We start from the raw sequence: 23,436 nt of genomic DNA on the forward strand, positions 1-23,436 counted from the left end.
AGTACGACAAGAAATCACATTATTTTCGACTTTTCTACATATAATCAAAGAAAATTTTGGCATGGTTTATAATAGATTATTTCACACATAATTTAGACTTAATTTCACAAGCAAGAAAAAACTTTAGACCTCAAAATCCAAATGATGATACTGCCATTACAGAACAATCAGACTAAGTTTGGGACCCTGAATGGTCTCATTCTACATTTATAAATATCCCACAATCTATTTCAAGTCAAGCAATAAGTACAATATCTTACCACAGAGATTATGTAAAAGTAGTACCACTAACCATTGATGCAACACCATTAAACTACAATACATTTTTACCTGATACACGAAATAACAGTTTAAATTCGACCGTCATACACAAGTAAAACCTTAATGGAACTAGAAATCTTACACAACAAGATATTCAAACACCATCACACTTCATAAATGAAGAAATTGTCCAAACAACAACAACTACACAACAAAGTATTTCACCAATACATCCAAATTTAACAACAGCAAGAAATACAAATACTTCACTGGCACAAGTAACCTTACAATCAACCGTTAAACCTTCGGTTGCTCCAAAATTTTCACATATGGATTATCAAACATATAGACCCATGACAGTACCATCAAAACCACGAAAAACGTTCACAAGAAACACTTTTGCAGAACACAATTATAATTATGCACATTCGTCAAAAACAAACTACCCCCCACGAAAAAATAATAATCATGTATGTTCTCACTATTGGGATAACCCAATGACATCAACCAATTCAGTAAATTTTCAAACTAAATCACATCCTCCACAGGATCATACTGAAAATTACCCATTCTTTCAATAAAAAAAAATAAAAAGCAAGCACCTCATCATACGGATTACTTATCATCTGATGATGATTATTTACAACCAGACCTTTCTGCACCATATACCCAAGAATATCGCACACAAGAATCGCGACGACATCATACATATAATAGAATTTTTTCTCCAAACCCAACAGATACACGAAATCAACAACCAATACATATGCCAAATCCAACTAATACACAATCTTTTCAACCGATTCAACCACAAAACCCAATGACTATGCAATCGTATCAACCAACTCAAATGCAAAATGAAATACCACTTCCATATTATCTTCAGCAACACGAAATAAGAAAAAAATCAACTTTCAAATTTTTCGCAAATGCCAAATGCCGCAGAATCACTACAAATGACAATGAATCCATACCTCATGGGTGGATCATCAATAACATCAAATAAACTACTGATGGTATTTACAGGAACAGATCCTGAATATTCTGTAGAAGATTATTTAAATGCAGTAACAGCAAATTTAATTTTAAATATAGGACCTGAACCAATTAATAAGCCACTACATCAAAATTGGATACATAGACGCACAGCATTGATACAAACAACCTTAGATGGCGCAGCTCAAAAATGGTTTCCAGTATTACCTATAGAATTAAAATCAGACTGGAAAAGATTTACACAAGAATTTTCAAAAATGTTTGACTCCGAAAGAAATAAACAACACCAAAGAGTTTTATGTAATGAAATTCGCAGATTACCAAATGAAACCATCAAACAATTAGCAGTACGTATCGAAACACTAGTACGAAAAGCATATTCACTTAATACACATGACTATAAAAACAAAAAAATGACAGAAATTCTAAAGATGACCTTAACACCTGAATTAAGGAAAATAGCAATAAAAAAGAGAGCATCTCATCCATCCTCAATTCGAGAGCCAGATTTAGATTTTCAAAAACTAGTAGACAAACTAGAGCAAGCGGAAATCACAATGAAACTTGAAGAAACAGAAAATCTAAAACTACAATATGTTAATCGAATTGAAACAAACACTACACATATCAATAACATACAGGAATCAGATACAGACCTAGTTGAAAAAATCACTGAAATACTAAATATTTATGAAAAACACCCAAATTTTAAAGGCAAACCATCTTTCAAAAAATGGTGTACTTATTGCCAACGATACGGACACAGTATTTCCGAATGTAGACAAAAACAACAAGATAACCAAAACAAACCTCAAAAGCATAAAGAACCAAATAAATCGTTCTATCAATATATGAAAAAAGATCAAAATCTACCAAAAAAAAATGTATATAATAACAACAGTTCAGGAAAGCCACTTCCGAACAACACCAATTACACAAGAAATCAATCACCATATAACTCAAATTATAGAGGATGATCACCAGAACGAAGAAATACACAGAATTCTTAACAAAATAATTATAATCGATCAAATAGTCGAAATAACTATTTGAGATCAAATTCTAATGAAACACAATTTGTTTCTAGATCCAGTTCCCAATCAAACCCAAGAAATAAACACTATTCCAATAATCAATCACGAAACTCATCATACAACAGAAATAGAAACTATTCACATAATCGAAATAGAAGTTATTAGAACAATCGAAATCAGAATTACCCAAACGATCGATCAAGAAATAACTCATATAATAGATCAAACTATCACAGATCAAATAACAATTATCAAAACAGATCACGGAATAATTCACAAAATCGAAATTCAAGTTATAATAATCAATATAGAAATTATTCCCAGTCACCACATAGGAATAATAACCATTATAATAACTCTAAACATCGATACAGAAGTAGTACACCAAAACATCAAAGACATATTAATCAAGTACAATTAAATGAAGAAACAACATCAGACCCCCCAGGTATTGATGACACAGGAAGTAACAAACTACAACTAAATCAAATAAACTGTGAATCATCAGATACAAAAAGTGATACCGAAAATACCATCTCCGTAAATATGATAACAGTCGAAAACGACTACGAACCTATCATATATGAACAACTTTTTACATCACATATATATGAAAATCAATTGGAACTCCTTCACAATTATTATATTGAACCCATCAATACTACACAAACTGCACAAGAAAAAAACGAAATTAACACGGTAAATAAACCCGATGAAAAAGACAAAACAAAATGTTTAAACACAAATCATATTTATCAAAATATACAAAAAGAACAACCCAGAGAAAAAATATGGACAATACCATTTCTCTTAGAAAGTCCAAGAAACAAAGAATTTCAACCACCAGATCTTGAAATTGATTTTTTAAATGATTCAGGAGCAGAATCAATAATAATTAATATTCCCACATGGACTGAAATCAGAATATTACATCCAAAATTAACGCCTCTTGCAACCTCTAGTAAGCTAGCAACAGCAAAAGGATCAACATTAGTAAATTATGGAAAAATCCAATTATTCCTTCTCCCCACGAGAACAATGGAACAAAATAAAATTCTAAACAAACCATTTAAACAAATATTTCATAATACTGATATTAAACACAATATCATTGGCATACCATTTATATCAAAAGATATACCAACAATCAATATCTTGATTAGTAAAATAGTAATCAAAGATAAGTACACAAAAACAAAAAATACAGCTCTAACATTTTTTCAAAGACTAAATAAACAACCACCATTCTTCTCAAAATTTTATCCAATTTATAACCAACAACGGAAACACCTGAAACCACTATCAGGAAATATATATAACTTTTCAATAAAACAAGATCACCGGTATGATAAAAGTCAAAATAAACAACAACTTTTTATGTCAGACTTTGAATTTAAACCTATTCACAAGTTTTTCAAAATCAAGATTTCATCTATAAAATATTTGAAAAACACAAATTCCGACATCATTTCGCTACACGTGTATAACAATACACCGTATCAAGTAAAATTACCCTTAGGACTTTTAGGATATTGCGAAACAAACGCTACAATCTCACCCATACATGAAAAAGCATACCGCGTAAATAATATACTCCAATTATTAGATATTTGCCAATCCACAATTCTTAACGAATAATTATCCATAAATAACATAAAAAGCAATGAAAAGAGAAACACAGATTATTTCACAAAAACACCATATTTTAAACCAACATTCAATATAACAAATTACAAAAAAGAACAACAACAATTTTTAACAATGTTTAATTTCGAACACTCACAAATTACACAAATCGAATTTGACAAACTAGCAAAACAACTGTTAAAATATTCAACAGTATACGCAACATCAAAATTTGATGTTGGGAAAATCAGTTCATCACTACATCTCCCGTTAAAACCTGACGCAGTTTTCAAAAAACAAAGAGCTAGTAAAGTACCAATTCATTTACATGACAAAGTAAACAGATTGTTGATATTTTAGAACAATACAAAATTATCTCACCAGTAAATAAAGAAGAACAACCAAAAGGAAATATATTTATTAACCCTGTTATCATCCTAGCAAAAGGAGAATCATTAAAAATAGTTTTAGACGCTAGATACCTCAATTCACTAATAGACGAATCGAAATGCAATTGGCCTATTGAACCAATACAAGTTATTTTAACAAAAATAAACGGAAAATACTTTACAACAGCAGATATGAATAGTGCATACAATCAAATGCCACTAGATGAACAATCACGACGTTAAACACAATTGGTTAATGGAAATCAACAATATGAATTCAACCGCCTATTCTATGGAATTTAGATAGAACCAGCAGCATTTTCAGCTTTTATGAGCAAAATTTTCAGACCACTAATACTCAAGAAAAACGCAATCACCTATTTAGACGATGTTTTTATGCAATCACAGACAAAAGAAGAAATGTTTACAGTTTTAGAACACTATCATAAAATACTTCAGAACAAAAATCTGAAGGCCGCCCCCGATAAATCGCACTTCTTTTTAACACGAGTTAAATTTTTAGGACATAATATAGAAAGAAACACAATCACTCCATTAAAATCACGCATTGATGCTATTCAAAAACTTCAACCACCAACAAACAAAAATAAAATCCAAGAATTCCTTGGAATGTTAAATTTCTTAAGCAAGTACGTTTATAAAATGCAATTATATTTAAGACCGTTCTTTAATATCCTCAGACAACAAAATAATTTTGAATGGACCACTGAACATCAACACGATTTGAAGAAATTAAAAAACTTTTAACTGAACAAATTTCAAACACAATTCCAGATCCAAATCAACCATTCTATGCAATGTGGGATACTTCAAATTTTGGCATAGGCGCAGCATTACTACAATCACACAGTGGTACAAATAAAATGAACCTTATATCAGCAAATTCCCGATTATTCACTCAAGCAGAGCTACGACTCTCAACTCTAATGAGAGAATGTACAGCTATAATTTATACACTTACAGAATATGAATTTCCAATACTTGGATCAAAACATCCAACAGTTCTATTCACAGGTCATAAACCAATCATTTTTCTCTTTACACAAAAGTTAAATCCCAATCACCGAGTTTATAGATTCCAATTAATTCTAATGAAATTTCCAAACTTACATATAGTTTGGACAGCAGGAAAGAATCTTGCATTACCAGATACATTAAGTCGAAATACACCACCTGAATTACTTACACGAAAAACTACAGTTGAAATACCCAAAAAAATAAAATTTTACCTCGCAAAAGACGAAACATCACCCCGACTAGAATGCAAATATGCAGTAAAATTTGACATTGAACAATCACAAATCAATAACATACAACATTTCCCACTTTACTTAGATTGCCAAAATAATCATTATGAAGTTGATCTACTAGGAACATCAACTTTCAAACCAATTCCATACTCACAATGGATAAAAAAAAACCCAACAAAAAGGAATAAAACACCACTAGCATAAAAAAGACCTTTTTCCATTAATTGAAAAAGAAAATTTAACTGATAAAAAAAATTATCAGGACCACAAACAAATGATTCAAAATACAAAATAAATCAAGTCTTTGACCTCCATGACCCACTTGACACAATTCCCCTATCTAAATTAGAAATTGAAAATATTTTTCTCCCTCCAACAGATAAAATTACAATTGAAATCTTGAAACAATATCAAAATCTTGACCCAGTAATTAGACAAATAAAATCTTGGCACAAATACAAAACTAAGCCCGTAAAGGCAGATACCACAATTTTAGGAAATACAACACTCCTCCGATATTTCCGAAAATTTAATAATACACTAATTAATGAAAACACAGACCTTCTAGAATACCAATTAAATGACTCTACAGTTCCCTGTCTCCCTTTAAGTATGATTCTAATAGCTTTTAACATTTCACATACACAAAACACTAAAGGACACTCTGGATCAGAGAAAACATATTCAAATTTCATAATTGCACCCGGTACCTAATTGTAATGCTTATTATGCTTACACGACACTTTATGAACACTGGATAGCTAAATTCGGATTACCCGAAATCTTAGTTACAGACAACGGTACAGAATTCATAAATAATGAAATCATCACACTATGTCACTTATATAACATCAAAAACAAACCGCGTACATCTCATGCACCTTGGACAAACGGTTTAGTCGAAGGTATGAACCGTTCACTACAAGAATATCTTAGATGTATCATAAACGGAAATGATACAGGATACACAGAATGGTCAGCAAATGTAAAATTATTTCCCTTAGCATATAACTCACAAATTACGACAACTTTAGGAATGTCACCATACGAAATGGTTTTTAATCAAAAGCCACGTAAACCAATTATGTTTACAGCAAACTCTCATAAAAATGCACAAGGTCATTGCCAACCAAATAAAGACTGAGTTTGTTATAACCTACTTTTACACACGCATGATGAAGATCATTTTCATCACCCACAAATCCTTAAATTAGCCTCGGGTACACACACCGAATGGATTTTAAATAGAGATAAAAAACACAATGAAATTTACCAAAGAGTAACAAAAAAATTGTTACAAAGGCAAAACATTAACGAACAAATTAATTCACGCTTTACACCAGCCTCAGATTTAAAAATTGGAACATTTGCCTTAATACCTAATTTTAATACACAAAAAGGAATTTCTAAAAAATTACAACCCCTTCGCAAAGGACCATACCAAATCATTGCCAAACCCACTGACGTAAAATATAAAATCACCGATTCAGACCAAAAAGAAATTGTTCAACATCGGAACAATCTATTGCCTTACTATCCAAAAGAATACGCACTACGCGAATTAACTCAATTATATTCTTTCACAGGTTTAAAAGTTATTCAAAATCATCCACATACGGAAAATGAAATAAATGAACAAAACGACATTCACCTTGAAAAACAAAATAAAAAACCAACTACAACCCAAAACAATACAAAAAAGCTAGATCAAAAAATACCCCAAAAAGAAAGGAAAAATAGAAAAATGATAGAAAAAATTATACCACAAGAACAAGTCGAGAAATCAGAACATAGAGAGTCATCACGACTTAGAAATCAACCACGTAAAAACTACAAAACATTCATCCCACAATCTAAAATATTAAAGAAAGTTGAATTTCAAAAACAGCTTTAATTTTAAAATTGATAATCTTTGCATCACTGAATCATTTTGAACTTTCCTTTTTCAAAATAACATGCTGACAAACACGCAACGATTCTAGTTCAAATTTAGCCAATAGGATTCATTCAATCCGTCCCCTTCTATAACTATAACACCAATCTATTAGCCGAAAGGTATTCAACTCCAGGCATATCTATAACTATAACTTTGCAACCTCCAGGTCAAAAATAAGCAACTTGCTAAAACTTGACAACTAAAATAAATACCACCATAGTATTACAACCCTGCCCTATCTAATAACGCAAAGATCAACAATATTTTCCAACTCAGACCTCAAAAACCCTCCAACCAAAAATCACATATTAGCCTAAAGTAAAAAAGGACCATAATCATTTAGCCTAACGTACAAAATTCTCAAAAATACCCCAGATCATCTGACAAATAAAAATAAAGCAAAGAAGATCTCTCGAACACCATAAAGTTAGCCCCCAACAACTTTTCACAAAACTCAACCCACTTGTCAAAAAATCAATAAATAACTCGACCACACTTGAAAGTCGCCCCAAACAACAAAAAATATTCGACCAAGAAATCGTTTCTTAAATGCTCTTCTCTCGATCAGTCAATATCTTTAAAGATACAATTTTCAACATTTTCATAAACTTTTTCGCAATACTTGAACTTTTATTCATATTTCTCTTTGATACCTTTGTCGCTTTTATAATAATTTTAATCATTTTTTGCAATATTTTTTAAATTTTCTACTCCCTATTTGAAACATATCTCCAACTTTCCCAAACCATTGACCATATTCACAGGTACGATAACCCAATATTTATTTAAATGATACGAACCATTTTTAGTAGAACAGATATTTTTTTACTATTTGTAAATTTTATAACAATTTTATCATCCCTAATATTGACAATATGCAAATGTATAAAAAAGGCAATCATAACATTCGCCTTAGCAACAATCCTTTTAATTCTTTTCCTTGAAGAAAACTACAATAAACATAAATTTTTTCACTAAGAAAAATCAATCAGACAACCTTTAAAAATTGCTAACCAACAATCACACAGTCAGTCTTCACCGACATCATCCCAAGAAAACCCGACAATACCTACAACAACCCAAAACCCCCAAACATCCACACGAATTTCTTTCCAAGATAACCCATACACTTTTGAAGAACGACACGCTCGCTTATCCGAACCATTAGAACCAGTTCAGCGACAAGCACCCCTAAGTGAACCAACATATAACTTGTACCCAACATTACCACAAGAATTAAGTAGAAAAAGAAACATTAGTCAAAACCAAAATACAGTTGAAAAAAATAGACAAATTATACATACACGACGAAACAGAAATTTTCAAATCCCCCGAGTTCATTTTGATATACCCCAATCCCCATGACCAAGTACTCCAGAAAACCCAATTAGCATGCTACCGGAAACCCCTACACTTCTTTCACAACGTAGCACCTCAAGTATACCCTCAGATTACTTAGGTTCAACACCAACATCTGAACAAATACGTGAAAATCCCTTCAATCCCCCAAACCAAGCATCACGACTACCATATTGGACAACACATTCATTCACACAAGGTGAACTAAATTTAGTAAATGATCCAATAGATATTTCTACGGATACAACAACATCCTCATCACTACCAGAAACATTATCACTACCATCAACACCATCAATAAGCCAGATTTCACCACCACCTTTTAACTTAAATTTCCCAAATAACCTCGACGCTAGATATCGAGAACAATCATCAACAAATATTCCTTTAGGACTAGACTGGAATACATTCACAGCACCTCCACCATTATTTGGACAACACCTAGAAAGTAACCGACTCCACAATTGGGCACTAAATAGACTACAATATAGACAAGACATCCACGAAGACATTCGTGACCATAACATCCAAATACTCCAACAAAATAGTCTACAATTAAAATTTGAAATCACGGTTAAACTTAACAACATTGCTCAACATCCTTACCCATTAAAGCCACCCAATATAACAGCTCAATCGCTACCACTACCATTTATAACAACTGAAGTAATATATAAATACGACAGATATACCAAAAAGACAATTGGTTTCATCACATTTTATAAACCATACTCAGGATTATCATACACATGTATATTCCAAAAATATTGATACTTCAACAAATCCTTTTTCTAGCATTTTCCGATCAGAACACAAATCCTTCTCCCCGCACAGGACCCCAGGACCTATTAGTAACACACTACGATTGTGAAGAAAATGAACAAAAAACACTACACAAATATGCAATAAATCAAGTATCACAATGCGAAACGGAACCACAAGCTATAGAAACTACAAATGTAATAGCGACACTGTATTCAAAAGCCCGAGCAACAACAGTCGTAGGATATAAATTTACAGCAACATTTTCCGAAAAGAAAGTACATTGTTCACAAGTTTCGAACGGAAATAAAAACCGACTTGACCACGAGTCATTCTACCAAAGTAAAATAGAACGACTTCTACATCTAAATCCCGATCATTGTAAAAACGAGCTACTCAGATTAAATATCACAAGATATAAAAAACACCGACAGAAAAATAGTATATTTTCAAGTCTTTGCCGATTCTGTACATCAAGCAGAACTTGAAAGATATCAAGGACATATAAAACTAGATGAAAAATACCCATACAACGGCGCACACGGAAGATTAACTTATGACATACACGATAAGCACTGGATACCACACATTGGTATAAATAATCCATCAAACTGCAAAGCAGACACAAAAAATAAAGGATATCAAGAAATTATGTTTTTCGATTGGAAAATACAACTCGAAAAAATACAATTCACACGAGATTTATCCGACAACACAATGATCTATCAAGGAATTAGATTACCTTGTAAAAACGATCAAGGTTATTGTGATCCTACAACACGGACACAAGCAACAATTGTTTGGTTTCCCGAAGATACATGCACAACATTTCAAGTAGCAAAAATACACGCTCGAATGATAAAATTTCACGAAAAATATTTTATACAATCAATTCCATATGAACAAGTCCATCCATCACGAAAACAAAGTACTGTTTTTCGAAATCTCCATAATATAGAAAATAAATTAACACATTTCCGAATATATCAAGAAACAGAAATCGCATGCAAATACAGAAACACACTTCACAAAACACAATATTCTGAAATATTAGTTGAATACGAAAAATAAAAATTGACCCTTATGCCACAGGTCACCCTCTACACGAAGGAACATCATATATACCAGTTAACTTTCAAAAAAGTAATGGTCAACCCGGTGGAAAACTAAAGCCTCATGACACTAGAAGCACACGTTTACAAGAACTATCACTAATGAATAATACTTATTTTGGTAATATCCACTATGATATCCACTTAGATATGAAGTTAGACTACACGATTAGTCGAATTTTTCAAGAAATGTCACTCTCCGAATTAGAAACACTTCACCAACTATGCGAATTAGAAAGGACACAAATCCTACAATCACTCGCACTAGCAGTATTAAAAATACCCTACGCAGGATATTTATTATAAGGAAATAGATCAAATTTTCTAGACTACGAAGGAAACATTTTAAGCTTTCATACTTGTACCAAAAAAGTATCACCACTATATGTTTTTGAAGATAAACGCTGCTATAAAAAAATCCCTATCTTTTATAAAAATAAGGTACATTTTGTTGACACACTTTCAAGACGAACATATTTTTGGGATACCGCAGTCCCATGTGGATCAGAAAATAGCCACAATGTAGTACAATTGAACCCTGATGAAGATAAATATTATTTTCTTACTCCATACCCCACGTTTATGCAATCACTCAAAAAATTTTCACCCGAAAGCATCAGAGCTATTGCTCGCAGTCCAAATATTGATTTACAATCAATTGGAATATATTCAAAATCAGATATTCAACACCACATTAGAACACAACAATTCCAAGAATTAGTAACACAAATGGACACTATACAAAGACAATCAATTGACCAAAATTTACGCAAACTTGCCGAAACCGCACGATTTGCAGATATTTATACACAAGATTATAGCGGATATTTTAAAGACATTAAAGACTATATATATCTAAACGGTGAAAAATACAGACCACAAGATATTTCACCTACAAACATTGTTAGCTTTGTTACACTAAATTATGAAATTCTCGATTTTCTAGGGTGGCCCTATTACATCTTAGAAAAATTAACTATCCTAGACGCAATGTTTAACTTTATAGGATTTCTTTTTTCACTTTTAAAAGGAATCTATAATACATGCGCTATACACACACAAGTAAATAGACAAGCAAGTGTAGCACTCATATTATTTGGAGGATTTTTTGGAATTTTTTCATCATCAATTAATAAAATTCTTCTAGACGCACAAATAAAAGAATATAATACAAAAATAGCGACACGACAGAACACATACGACGAAGAACATAATAAAATAGAAGTAACACCTACCGCACCACAGTTGCCACCCCTACCACATAACCATCCATTAACCTTAGTCCCACGTAATTTCCGAAACCTAGCAATAACACATAACCCAAATTTTAGACAAAACATATCGCAAAGTCCCATACAACATATAATGTCACATCATTCACAAGATGATAATTTCATATGAACAAATTATAGAACAACCCCATACCACCGCTTTTTAGTCTCAAAATAATCATTTTTTAGCCCACGATGAGCCAACAACTTGGATCCCTACACCGCTCAAACTCCCATCCAACCAACCGCCACACTCCAATCCCAATAATCCCACTTTTTGCTTTCCTGCCACCCGATTTTCCAACTAATAATATATCATCAAGCATGAATTCGGATACTAATTCAGATATTTCAGTTTTATACTCCATTTCACAACTTAATAACCCTAATATAGAAACCCCTGACAAATTTGCAGACTCCGAACCATCTCCATCCAATAATTTTCAAACCAACTCCTCAGTTTTTTCAAAACCCCCTTTTCAACCGATCCCACCAAATAACCCACTCCCATCTGTTTCTACTCTTTCTTATGCTTCACAAGTAACCCCAACCTATTCTCCATTTCATTCCGACCGATCATCTAATAATTCTCCAGATACCCCCCAAATCTCCCAGGAACTCGATAATTTTATCACCCTGCAACAACAGCTAATACACCCTAACATCCTCACTATAAATCAAATTTCATCCACAATAGAATCCTCAAACCCACCTACTCCTACACCCTCCTCAGCTTACACTGCATCATTAGCACAATCATCCACATCCACCGAATTATCAAATAGCACTCACCGAGCTTATCGCACTTTTAAAAGAAAATTCCCGAACCATCCATTCCCGACCAAACCAGGAACAGCCTGCGAATATATTAATCATCCACACCACACCAACACGAAAGATTTTCTAGCAATCACCTTAGCCTCATTCCCACAATATACTTTAAACACACCTAACGACACTAACGACACACGTAGTTTTGTAGATGAACATGTTTTAATGCCAACAATTCATTGGACAGCATATTACCATTTTACTAATCACCTTTGCATGCCACTATCTAGTACTCATAACGATATAGAAAAGAATAAAAGATATGCTATATAGACTCACCGCAACACTAATACCTAGATAATTTACTTATATAGGATATAAAAAATCATTAAAAACATTCACTGCACCCCGAGCTAACGAATTTACAATAGAATATTACGACCATAATATCATCCGAACTAATCAAGACCAATTTCTAGATGACGACCGCTTCGCTAACCCACAACTAACAGAAACATTCTTCATCAAAACGTCATATGTATTCACACTTAATATTTTTGATAGAAAATATGATCACATCATTTCTGAAGCACTAACTGATACTCAAGCTTACGAAAGTTTTAAAGTTTCAGTTATTTTCACTAACCTTTTACTTCCTTGCACCACATGAACGCGATTTGCAGTGTTCACACGACATTATGTTACGCACTAAACAGACTCACACATATACATACTATCGCTTTATACAAAATCATTTTGATTTACATACTCCATCAAGACAACCACACCATCGTTTTCAGTTTCTTAACTCGAAGTACACTTCACCATTTTTTCTTAATTTCACCTATTGCATCAAGGATACTAACCTCCACGGCATCCTACGCAATTATCACCCAGTAACACAAATGTATATATTTTGTCCCATCACGAAGACCTTTAATGCCGAAGAATCCAGACCCTTCCTTATCCCACATGAGTTTATCCAACCTATAGAAATCCCAATATTAGAATTTATTCACAATACTAAATATAATCACAAAATATATAACCTCATTCAAAACACACCTTATGAGTTTGCAGTAGGCACCGAAGAACTAAAAACCATTAAAGCACTACAATTGCTTTGGCCACTGCTCCAAACTAAAAACATCATTCGCATACTAGCAAAATTACTAACAACTTCGGACATAATACACGACATCTTTCCCCACAGCTTTTTCCCAGACAATTAACAGGTAAGTGTAATTTGAAAATATTCTTAACTAATAAATTTAAATTAGTACTAACCATTCTTTACTCATGTTTCTTTTACATTTTTAGTCTTCATACCACGATCATCTGCAAAAAACAGAAAAGAAAAATAAAAAATAAACTTGTTAAAATTCTTCTAAACTTCATTAATATTTTACACAAGATAAATCTGATAAAATTCATACTAAATGTAGTAAATTAATTTATAAATTATTCCCCCATAACGCAGTAAATTTAATTATGATGAAAATGTATAACTTTAAATTTGCCCCAAAACTAGAAGTAAAATTGAAATTCCTTCTAATAAATGGACAAAGTGAAAATGCAGTACTAACTTTTTGATATTTTCATTCACTCGCACAGCAATTCTATCCAAACTCGCACAGCTTGCCCACGAAGAATTGTTTGAATAATGATTTTAAGTTTCAAGTTTTCACACTCAACAACTCTAACACACGATAACAAGTTTCAAACTTTCCTTTAACCCGTTTGGAAAGGAATTATATACTAAACCAAACTAACCAACGCAGCTTACTAAACACCACAAATCATAAAATAACAGCATGACTAAGAAACGAAAACCAACGGTACCCAAACCGGATTAACCCAGTTTAAAACTGGATAATTTATTCTTTTGAAGACTATTATAAAGTCTAAGAAAGAAATAATAAAACACAAAAAAGTCGAAAGACAAACCCATAACAAAAACAATTTGATGTTTGAAAAAAGGACACAACCAAAGAAACATAAGAAAGACCAACATAAACCCAACATAAAACGTTATCACAGAACAGGACCTCTCAAAGAAACCGCACGAAATCATACTCCCACTCCTGGCCTAACCCATTAGAGAGGACATCCTGAGCATGCTCTATAGCCGGCCTAACCCACCGCGCTACATCCACGCTTTGTGACCACACTTCTATTTTTAATAAGAGGTACTCAAGGGTGAGTAACTCTTCAAAATAACCGAACTAAAACAAAATGCTTTTGTGAAAACAACTAACTAAATTCATGATTAAAAAACCAAACTAATAAAAATTTTATAAAATGTAAATCATACCTTGCAGTATATAGATCAACACACAACAACAAAGACGAACATCCAAAGACAAAATGATCCCATTACACTCGAACAAGAATGGCTAACCACAACCGATATGCCGTCCACAATCACAACTCAAAGGATTTAGAGTACGACTTGACTTCGCAGAAAAGGACTTCATTGAAATAGACCAATGACCACCTCGATGTTCAAGTATACGTACAGATCCGAGTAACAGGGCATCCCTTCCACACACATTCTCCACGCCATTCCCAGACGAGGTTGAACACAAAACAAGTTCTCTACATAATACAGAAAAACCCGTCATAGCAAACCATTTTGAAATCAGATTGATTTCATTGGGAAACACAGTCGTTGTCACAAGACGACACAACGATTGATGTCCCTAACTCCAGCGTCCTGGAACTTCTCTAACAAGAGGAACCGGACAAGAATACGATGTTCGCCAAATACCAACGTTCATCATCCATCCTTTGAATTACAGAAAGATAAATCTAAAAAACTCTGTAAAACCCGGATGGGTGGAACCTGATCTAAACTATATTTTATGATTGGATAAATTAGATATTTTACCACTGTAAAGTATTTAATATTAACCAATCATGATCCATCTAACTAACAACCCACTTAATTGTAAGTGCTGAAATTACTTGTAATTTCAGCACCAGAGAGATTTGAATTTAACTTAGAAATTAGTTGTCTCTCCAAGAGAACTTCAGCAGCCGCAACAAACCAGTATACCCTAGATCTATTGAGCCTAGCAGAGACTAGTTAAACACCCTGAGACTAGAAAGTATAAGAGTAAGATTAGGATCGGTATTAGACTAAGAAGTTGCACGAATCTATCCGGCCGAAAATAAGATAGCGTGACGAGCAGACGGTGAACCCTATCCGAAATTACTCTATGAGTTAACCACATCGGTTCTAACTCATAATTCTTAGAAGTTAGACCCGACATCGTCTGAAAATTAGTCGCGACATCTTCTAAAAATGTCGTGTCACAGAGATAAAATTAGTCCTGATAGTCTGGGCTTCACGTCGCACCACTCAGGGACATAAGCTGCAAACTTGTAAGCAATGACTGCAAACAAAAAACCAAGATATGATTTTGCGAAGTAAAACTTTTTTGGGCTTCAGAATTTGATATCACAATGAGTAAGCTTCAAGTTGCAGAAACGAAGGAAAAATTGCAATGCGTAAAAATCCAACTTTTGTTAACAAAAATTTGCTAAATTGAAGCACGTTGGATTTTCTTAACAATTACCCTCCCCCTTTCAAGAAAGGGGAAAATTGTTATTAGGTAAATTTAGTCCAATTTTCGACCCATCAGAATGCAGCGAAATTCGGATTTTACATAGAACGCTCCAGCGCTAATTTGCTACTTTTAAGTTTAGGTGTTGCAGTTTGTTAGTAGATACCATAGGGAAGGCAATTGTTAAGTAGATTTAGAAAGTTTTGTTAATTGAAATAGCAAAAAAAGTCGAAGGCAACCGAAAATCAATTTGGATAAACTATGCATAATTCGTCAGAAAGGTGCCAAAAATGCATTGGCCGCAAATTTCGCTCCAATCGCGGTTAAATATTTTGGGTCGCGCGCGGGTCGCTGATAAAACTTCGTGGATCGCTACGGTCTTGGACACATTACCTTGGTCTGCAAATTTTGGAAATACACGATGTACGTGTTAGCAGTCGAAATAAAAAACCCAATTTTGGCCACGACAGTCTGGAAATACCAAATTTGGCTGCAGTCTGATCATAAAATTACAAGCTCCGCCCTGGTATACTGATCTTTATTTTTTTAGCCTGGTAAAATACTATTTGGCTAATTCTGCGTTTAGTTTGAATGCGAAACTATTGCTTCTTAAAAAACATATGAGTTGCCATCTGTGTGTTCAGCTTGGCGGGAGAGGCCTGCGAAAAAATGAGCGCGAGACAAACAAAAGTATCGGGAGATCGAGTTATGCCGGACCTTAGACGCGTTAACTTAGCAGAAAAATAGCGCTAATTCACTGCAAACGCATAAAAGCGTTGACGAATCAGGGTTATCGTAATTTTAAGTTTTTATCAAACTCCACAGTATTCAATTTTGATAGATTTTTAAAATCAACTTTTAATCATTTTCAACCAATTATATTAAATTATAATTACTCTAAGTTTAAGTCTCTATAAAATCTAAAAATATTCAGTTTTAACAGATTTTCTATCAATATTATTTCTTTTTAATTTCGTTATACTAGATTATAATCTCTTATAATGGATAAAACGTTTTAAAAGAACTTTTTTCTGATGATTAATTTTTAGAAAATCTTATAATTGCGTGCGGATCAAACAACAACAAAACGTATCATGTTAAAAGTACAACTTATCTTCAAACGGCTTTTTTCAATATCAAAATGGTTATGAACAAAAATCGTACACTTAGCGTAATTCAGCAACGAAATATTTCAAATTAAATGTTGAATCGTTGATAATATCATACTTTATTGCCAAAATATATTCCAAAAGGAAGCACTAAAAAATTTTAATAGATTTTTATTATCAAAACGCTAAAATTACAAAAAATGTTGATCAATAAATTCGAATATATAGATGCCAGTTTTGCTGCTGAGCAAATAGTAAATTGAAAACAAATGTAAACAAGACTGCTCGTATCAGGGCGAAGCCCTGAATGTTCCGACTGCTTTTTAAGGTTTTATGGAGCAGTAATAACATTAAAAAATTAAATGAAATTAAATAAAATGTAATTTAATTTTTTATTTGAAGTTTTTTATGAAAATCATTCACCCACACGCCATATAAAGTACAAAAGGATAGATTTCGCTCCTTGTAACAAATCACTTATGGCAAATAAGCTTCTTTTAACCAATTTGGAACGATTTCTAAGACGGATTAAATCTCGCTTACGCGTTAATAGCGCGAAATATATCGCGCGTTAATTGTTCCAAATTGCCCAAAATGGCAATCTTTAAACCCCCATAACTTTACGAAAAAAGATCAAGGTGAAATAATTTTTCAAATTTGAGCTCAGAACAACAATACCTTTCGAATGATAAAAAAAAATTTGGAAAAAATGGCTAGTTAAAAAGTCGAAATTTGTCTGAAGAAAAAAAAAACCCACCCCGAGCACAAATATTCCGTTACTTTCGTATCGAAAGTCGGAACAATTAAGAACGTAACGGCAATAAGTTGAACTCAAATTGCATGAAATACAAGGACAGTATAGCCGAGCGTATACTCACGGAGTTGTTCGAACGTTCTAGCGGGTTTGGCGCATATTCGAATCCCAACTAAGTTGTTTCCTTTAGAAAACACAAATTTGAGCCGAATTTGAGAGAACATAAACTATACGCTCCGTAACCATAAACTTTTTTCGTTTTGGTTAGCTATTTAAGTTGGTTTATGAAGCGGCCGTGGCTGACCTATGTTGACAAGTTTTTGTCTGTCAAGACCGTGTTTTGCCAAAAGTGTGAACGTGGTCGCACGCTCAAAAATTGGTGCTTTGTGACAAAAGGAGAAATCATTGTTGGTCTAAATGTTAAATGCTGAAAAAACTGTTACTTCATTTGAAAATAATCATTCCAATTGAATAGAATTACTTGCTCAACAGCTTTTTTCTAAACGACCAGAAGCAGTAAAAAATAAATTTTAAAAATACATACAAGTTTTAATTTTGTAGAATAATCCATTAAAAGCAATTTTTCTTCAATTAGTACCATTGAGAAAATTTTTCTTCACTTAAAATGCATAAAAACTTAATTTGCTGCAGAGCAATTTACTTAATCAGTTATTGCAGAGCATGTTGCTTCCTCAATTTCTGCTGAATAAATTGCTTTCTCAGACGCAAAAACTTCAATTGCCACCCCTTGCTAAGCGTAACTCCCCTCCTCCACAATTGCGATTATGTCTGGTAAGATTGTGGAGTCGGTAAAGGGTAAAAATGGAGACCATACAAGCGTTGAAGGGAACGAAAGGGCGTAATTTGGCGCAGATGCGGTTGAACATAGTAAGCAAAACTCAAAAAAAGTGTATAAGAAAATAAGAACAATTTGCGAAAAGAAAAAACACACAAAAGTCCTAAGCCAACGTAATTCCTACTTTAACTAATGACAAATGTGTTAAGCGAAAACAATGATCAAGTTTTGAAAAAATTGAATTGTGATTCAATTTTTCAGATTGATTTTGAAAAATATGAGCAGAATTCGATATCTCGATTCAGTCGATTAAAAATGGGTTTTATAAGTTGAAAAAGAGAAACATTATATTCCATTTTAGGAGAGGGTTTTTTGAGTTTATAGAGACTGACAAAAAAGAAGTTTCAGTACATTCAATCATTAAGCATGAAATTCTAGTGAAGGTGTGCAAGCTTTTTTTTAAGGGAGTCCAGACTTCTGTAAAAAATCAGCCCCTTGGTTCCATGAAAATTATTTGATTTTCAGAGAGCAAGATCTAAAGATTAGGCTAAACTATTTTCGAGTTTTTCTGATATTTTAAACACAAATCACCCAAGAATACAGATACCACAGACAGAAAACACATCTTGTGTTTTTTGTCCACGTCTCAATGTTAACTGGATTTTTCTCTTCTAAATTAGAATTGTTTCAGAATCAAACTTTAAAAGTTAGAATTAACTGATTTGGTTTAAATTATTGAAACTATTTAAAAAGTTAGAATTAATTAATTTGGTTCAAATCATTGAACTATATGTATATGCTGCATCGCTTTTCATTATTTCTGAAATCATCCTCAAATTTTCTGATCTCCACTATATCTCAGTTTTTACTCAAGTTTTAATTTCTTTTAGGAAAACTTCCGGGTTGTCGGAAATCATACTTAAAAATATTTTGAGCCAAAAAGTTTTTTAAAAACCATCTTTAGGTTTTCTGAACTTAAAAGTTTTCTGAACTTATTGACCCGTAAAAATAAAACTAATAATTTTGATCAAACTTGAACTTAGGGATTTTTCTAAAAAAAAACATTTCAAAAAGTTATCAAAATTCTTTATTGATTCTTGCTCAAATGTTTTCTTAAGTATAGAAAATTTTTTTTAACCAGATTCAATACCAAACTCTCTCAAAAATGATATCGTGAACGTGTAGTTAACCATAGATGATGCTCGCCATGTTGCTTTAAAAAGTTTTAAGTTAGAAAATTTTCTGTTTAATTGGAAGCGAGATCAAACATAACGGGCTTCTTTTGAAAGGATACCAAAAATTTTCGAAGGTAATTTTTGAATCAAAAACTTTTACTAAAAACAAACCCAAACAAATGCTTGAAAAATCTGTTCATCAGTATAACATTTTTTGCGTTACTTCGGAGAAAAAAATTGCGAAATGATTTCTGAACAAAATGGTGATCAACAATGGACTTTCTATAAAACTTCAGAACAGAAAAACTCTACCAGAACTTAGATAATAGAAATTGCGTAACCTAGGTCTCAAATTGTTTCGCTTGCTATCAAACTTAGGAGCATGTTTAATTAAGACTCACAAAGTATCGTAGCTTTAAAACAAATTCGTTTGATCTTCGTAGTATTTTTGTTTTTTCTTCGGCGTGAGCTCATTTTCGAGTGTTTTAAAAGACTACAATAGGTTTTTTGAAATGACTTGACTCAAAAAAACTATATTTGAAATCTTTTAGGAAGAGTTAATTACTGAGCTGTTAATTTTAACTACTTAGCTGATTTTTTATTTGGACGAAACAAAAAACTTGAAAGTTGAAAAAGGTTTTTTCTAAAATGTGATAATTTTGCCTGTATTTTGGCAAAAAGTGATTACGAAAAGAAAATGCTTAGATTTATATCAGAATATTACAAAAAACTCGGGCCCAAAAATTATATCAAAAACGAACGATTTTGACTTTTTTATTCAATCAATCATTTCTCAAATTTCAGTGGTTTAATTGCTGACAAAACTTTATCAAAGTAAGCCTCGACTGTAACCCAATAAATTTTTAGAGGGTTCTCACTCTTCCAACCTTCTCACACTTCCAAAATTAGATTTATTTCCATTAAATATTCAAAAAAAATCATATATATAAGATAAAGTTCCAATTTTTATTTGAAAACAGTTTTTGAAATTTTGGAACATTTAATTGCGTTAAATACGTTTTTTAATCTTTTTGAACTGTATAAGAGGGTTAATTTAATATAGTTTTGTCACCTTGAGTTGTTTTGGCGTAGTAATTGTTTGACTAAAAAGCCAAGTGTGTTAGGTTTTTGGGCTCCTATTTTTGGTCCCGAATTTTGTTTAAGAAACTTGCACCATATTAATTCTGCTAAAACATTAAGCTATTTTGGTTCGTGTCGTTATTTGTCTTAAATCAATCCAGTTTGAGAAAAACGTTTAAATTTTTAAGTTTTTTTTGTTTTGTCTGGATAATTTAAACCCGGGTCGAGATCCCGCTCAAAAACCGCTCAAGATATGAGCGGTTTGAGCGGTTTTTCAGCAAGATTTGAGCGGTTTGAGCGGTTTGGGCGGTTTGGGCGGTTTTTTTGGAAAAACCGCTCAAACCGCTCAAATCTTGCTTAAAAAACCGCTCAAAAACCGCTGATTTCTTGCGGTGATTTTTGAACGGTTTTTCAAGCAAGATTTGAGCGGTTTTTGAGCGGTCTTCCCGGGTCGAGGTCCCAAACTCATGTCCATACTTTCGCGACAAAACTTTGGCATTTCCAGACTTTCCAGACCAAAATTAGGCATGTCCAGGCTTTGGCGACCAAAACATGGCATTTCCAGACTTTTGCGACCTTGATGATCCGTTGCGACTATCGCGCCGAAGCTGAGGTGCGACTCATATTTGGTATGTCCAGACTCTCGCGACCAAGAGTTGCCATTTCCAGACTTTCGCTACCAGCACTGTATTGATGAGAATTATGAAAAATGCGGAGAATTGTTTGAATTTGTTCTGCGGTTGAAGCTAGTGTCTAAGCCTCATCAAAACCGCTCCCAAATTTAATATCGTGCAAAACAATTTAAGGTAGATGGTGTAAGAAAAGTTATTATATTTTTAGATAAAGTATTTTACTTTTCCAGATCTTTTATATCTTTGATTAATTTTCCTCGTTAATTTTTAGATCTCATGCTTAAAAACTTTAACAAAATAAGGTTTGTATTTAAAAAAGGTAATTAAAGTAGAATAAAATTGTTCCTCGTCAAGTCTTTTGAAAACTAAACCGAAAATAATTTTTTTTATTTCAAGGAAAGTGTACTTTTAGGCGGCTTCAACTCCAGTTAACCCAAAAAAGTAGATTTTTTTTCTATTTTGCCCACAATCTTTTAAAGTGACAAAAAGTATACCGCTTTAGACTCGTATTTCAAGTTTATGGTTATTGTTTGCTGGTGGAGTTATAGCATGAAAGACCCTTAAACAGCTTGGTAGAGGGTGTAATTTGATTCCATAAAGTTGACATACCTTTTAGCGTATTTTTTGTGCACGTGTTTGGCTCGTACTCTAACCTTGCGCTTCTGGGAAATACCCTTAATAGTTCTTCATAGCAACAAATAAAGCAAAAGGTTATTTAAAAACTGCGGTAAACCCACGCATCTTTAAAACTATATCAGCTCGACTTGCATCATCTACATTAAATTTAGCACAAATTTAAACCATCCTTGGAAATCTGTGATTGGCTTAAAGAAAGGATTCTGGTTGTCAGAAAGCGAAACTATATCCTTCCCAAACCCACAAGCAAATCCTTTCCTAGAAGAAAAAATGGCTTTGTCGTGATGGTATTTACTTAGGACTAAGCGTCAATTTCATCTTCAAATGAACTGACTCGAGGAAATGAGTAAAGCATAATACTTTAAATTTGCTGGCTTGATTAGGTTACGACAATGAAATTATTTCGTTTTTCAGTCTTATAATCCAGCAATTGGATAAACAATTGGATAAAATCTTCAAATGCATTTGAAACCTTTTTATATTTGAGTTTTTCAAAAAAAAAATTTGAGTTTTCTTAGGTAGCTAAACTGCAGCGAAAAAATTAATAGTTTATTAATGGATCTAGAAATCATTTGCGATCATTCACAAATGTTCCATTGTTTTATGAGCATAAAAGTCCTTTTTAATGATGACTCTCGGAGCAATTTAAAATGATGCGATCCCACGGAGGCGCACTCCCGGATAGCCTAAAAACTATATACACCCGGTTGCAACTAAATTAAATTAAAAAAGTATCACTAAATTGATACTCATTTTAATTGGACAGAAAGTTTGCGGCCCGTTAGCTAGAAAAAAACCAAACATCCTTAGGAGTTTAAGAGGTTTAAAGTCTTTGGTTAATACTTTACTCTAATTGAATTATTTAACGACAAAAGTCTGACTGAAAATTTTACTTCT

This window comes from Symsagittifera roscoffensis, chromosome 4 (assembly GCF_963678635.1).
Source record: "Symsagittifera roscoffensis chromosome 4, txSymRosc1.1, whole genome shotgun sequence".
NCBI classification, from domain to species: domain Eukaryota; kingdom Metazoa; phylum Xenacoelomorpha; order Acoela; family Convolutidae; genus Symsagittifera; species Symsagittifera roscoffensis.